Source organism: Moschus berezovskii, chromosome 4 (assembly GCF_049115385.1).
Source record: "Moschus berezovskii isolate FMDL1 chromosome 4, NW_MosBer_1.0, whole genome shotgun sequence".
NCBI lineage: Eukaryota > Metazoa > Chordata > Mammalia > Artiodactyla > Moschidae > Moschus > Moschus berezovskii.
Window position 1 is genome coordinate 107,702,626 of NC_142463.1, and position 3,264 is coordinate 107,705,889.

Below are 3,264 nucleotides of genomic sequence, written 5' to 3' on the forward strand. Positions count from 1 at the left end.
CTGGTCTAACTGACTTGACTGTTGGCTTCCGAGGAGAAATGCAAAGGCCCAAACTCAGCACTCATGGGACTGAAGGCTGAGAAGGCTTCATTTGCAATTACTGTAGGCTGTGCTGAAACACAGCATCTCATCTCCCTTACTCTCCCTAGGTCAAGATTGTGCCGTTGACTCCATTCCTCTCGTCACATTTAAGAGCACATTTAAGACTTCAGGAACAAGTACTGAAAACTACCCTAAATTCTCCTTATCTTCTTATTCCCATAGACAGCACTAATTTGTTAAAATACAGCCACTTCTACCTTAAGATTATACCCTACCACACAAGTGCTAAAAACCTCGAAAATTGTACTCACTAAGGTCTCCAAAGAAGACCTACGGCTGAGTATCACGAAAATAGCAGCACAGTGATAGAGACTGCTTTTATAAGGACCAGGCAGCTCCACCCAGACGGAACATCCCAGATCCGGCATGAAGCACTTGTTTCCCACCCCAAAATACCACGTGCTTGCAATCTCAAAAATGAATTGCCACACTCATGCTGATATCACAAAGCGCTGTTGCCCATGGACTTCCTCACCCTTCACGGAGGGATTGCAGGGTGAGTCACTCATACATTGTCTCAAAGCCCCAGTGCCAGTGTCACGCATCAGTTAGGAAATATGAGGAATTCTTTGACAATGGTACTGTTCCTCCATGATTAAGATTGTGCTTCCCACATTCCCCAGCTCCCTAAGCATCTGGTATGGAAAACTTACTACCTCATTCCATTTCAGCTTCAGCATCAAGCTTTGTCTCCCTCAATAGTAATGACTAGGGTTTACTGACCGTACATATCTTAAGCCCTACCCACAGTTTTTCTACATTGCCCTTATACCACGTTCTACTGATCTCTGGGCTTTTCTTGACAATTCAATGACTTAACCACGGCCACAGCGTCTATCATGATTTTCCAGTACTAACAGTCTCATTTCAGTTGTGTTTTCACATGGCTCCATAATGGACTTGAACAGGACAACACGATGCCTCAGGTTTCTCAGCTCATAGACTGGGGCCCCTTCCTGAAACTTTACATTTGCTGCCCCACGACCATGAGTCATTTGGGGTGTAGTGTGGTTTGTTGCTTTTCAGTTGCTCATTGGTATCTGAGTCTTTGCGACCCCATGGAAGGCAACATGCCAGACTTCCTTGTCCTTCACTGTCTCCCAGAGTTTGCTCAAAGTCATGTCCATTAACTCAGCGATGCCATCCAACCGTCTCATCCTCTGTCGTCCCCTTCTCCTCCTGCCTTCAATCTTTCCCAACATCAAGGTCTTCTCCAATGAGTTGGCTCTTCACATCAGGAGGCCACAATAATGAGCTTCAGCTTCAATATCAGTCCTTCCAATGGATATTCAGCGTCGATTTCCTTTAGAATTGACTGCCTTGGCTCTCATGTGTCTTCTCCAGCACCGCAGTTCAAAAGCATCAGTTCTTCAGTGCTCAGCCTCTTTACGGTCCAACTCTGACATCCATACATGACTACTGGAAAAACCATAATTTTGAGTATAGGGACCTTTGTCAGCAAAGTGATGTCTCTGCCTTTTGATACACTGTCTAGGTTTGGTATAGTTTTCTTCCCATGAGCAAGCGTCTTTTAATTTCATGACTGCCGTCTCAGTCCTCAGTGATTTTGGAGCCCAGGAAAATAATGTCTGTCACTGTTTTCAGGTCTTTCCCCATCTGTTTCCCATGAAGCGATGGGATCGAATGGTATGATCTTAGTTTTTTGAATGTGGAGTTTTAAGCCAACTTCTCACTCTCCTCTTTCACTTTCATCAAGAGGCTCTTCAGTTCCTCTTTGCTTTCTGCCATAAGGGTGGTGTCATCTGCATATCTGAAGTTGTTGATGTTTCTCCCGGCAATCTTGATTCTAGCTTGTGCTTCATTCAGCCTGGCATTTTGCATGATGTAATCTGCATTGAAGTTAAATAAGCTTACCAATTTTGAGCCATCCATTGTTGCATGTCTGATTCTAACTGTTGCTTCTTGACCTGCATACAGACTTCTCAGGAGGCAAGTAAGGTGGTCTGGTAGTCATATCAATATACATATAGTCTTCTTTTTGGACGCACAATTTATACATACCCACTAGATTAAAGTTATTAAAACTATATATATTTATACTTGTTTCCTTTTATTCCTACCAAAATTAAGGAATTGAATTTGAAATCTCTTGCTAGAATGGTGAATTAATATATACCTCCAATATTAAATCAGTGTTTCATAGTCCTAGTTAAGAGCACAGTTTTTAGGTGTGAAGATAAAAATTGTGGGTCTTCTCTGCACTGGGAGCAGCTCTCCTGATGCAGCCCTTCACCCCTGAAAATGTATGCTTGCACCAAGTTCGTCTCCACCCCATCCTTGATCAGGAGAACCTCCACACTACTGAGCCGATCTCTGTCTGCAGTGGTGCTAAGACGGTGGGAGACGCTGAGAGATGAGAGCCACAGCAGCTCGGCAGCACCCCATCCCCCGACCACCTCACTTACTCCAAGCCACAACTTCCAAACCAGTGCCATTTCAAGGGACATAGACCCAGCAGCCAAGTTCTCTGGACCTGGGGCTGCCACAGTAGGGGTGGCTGGCTTCGGAGCTGGAATTGGGACTGTGTTTGGGAGTCTCATCATTGGTTATGCCAGGAACCCTTCTCTGAAGCAGCTGCTCTTCTCCTATGCCATTCTGGGCTTTGCCCTCCCGGAGGCCATGGGGCTCTTTTGCCTGATGGCAGCCTTTCTCATCCTCTTCTCCATGTGAGGTAGACATTTCCACCTCCCATAGTTCTTTCTTCCGTGTCTTGTTTGCCCTGTATATTCCTTTACCGGTACCTCACCATGCAGTCTGGGGAAAGTGTTTGGCTCAGGGCTTGACAGAAGGAAGACAAATAAATACTGCATTAATAAGAAAAAAAAGATAAAAACTGTTCACCAAATTCCTACATAAGAAGCATGAAGAGAGTTCCACTAACCACTGAACAATTATTGAACACTAGCTGGGTATTCTACACTTCAACTTAATTCTGATGCTCTTTATTTGAAGATAATATCAGATTCCATAGGTTAACTGTTCAGCCCTATTAGACGGACCCCCCGTCACCACTTAAGACACCAGTCAAAAGTCCAGTTTGTCACCTGAGCTTCTGACCAACTAGTTACAGGTTGGAGGTCTCAATGACCTCCTCCTTAGGTTAGATCACTTTGCTAGAGTAGCTTACAGAACCGAAGAAAA

At 44.5% G+C, this 3,264-nt stretch overlaps 1 pseudogene; it reads left to right on the top strand.

Annotated features, from left to right (window-relative positions):
- The first annotated feature begins 2,364 nt into the window (after nucleotides 1–2,364).
- LOC148778189 (ATP synthase F(0) complex subunit C2, mitochondrial pseudogene) lies at nucleotides 2,365–2,793 on the top strand (annotated as a pseudogene).
- Nucleotides 2,794–3,264: the final 471 nt, after the last annotated feature.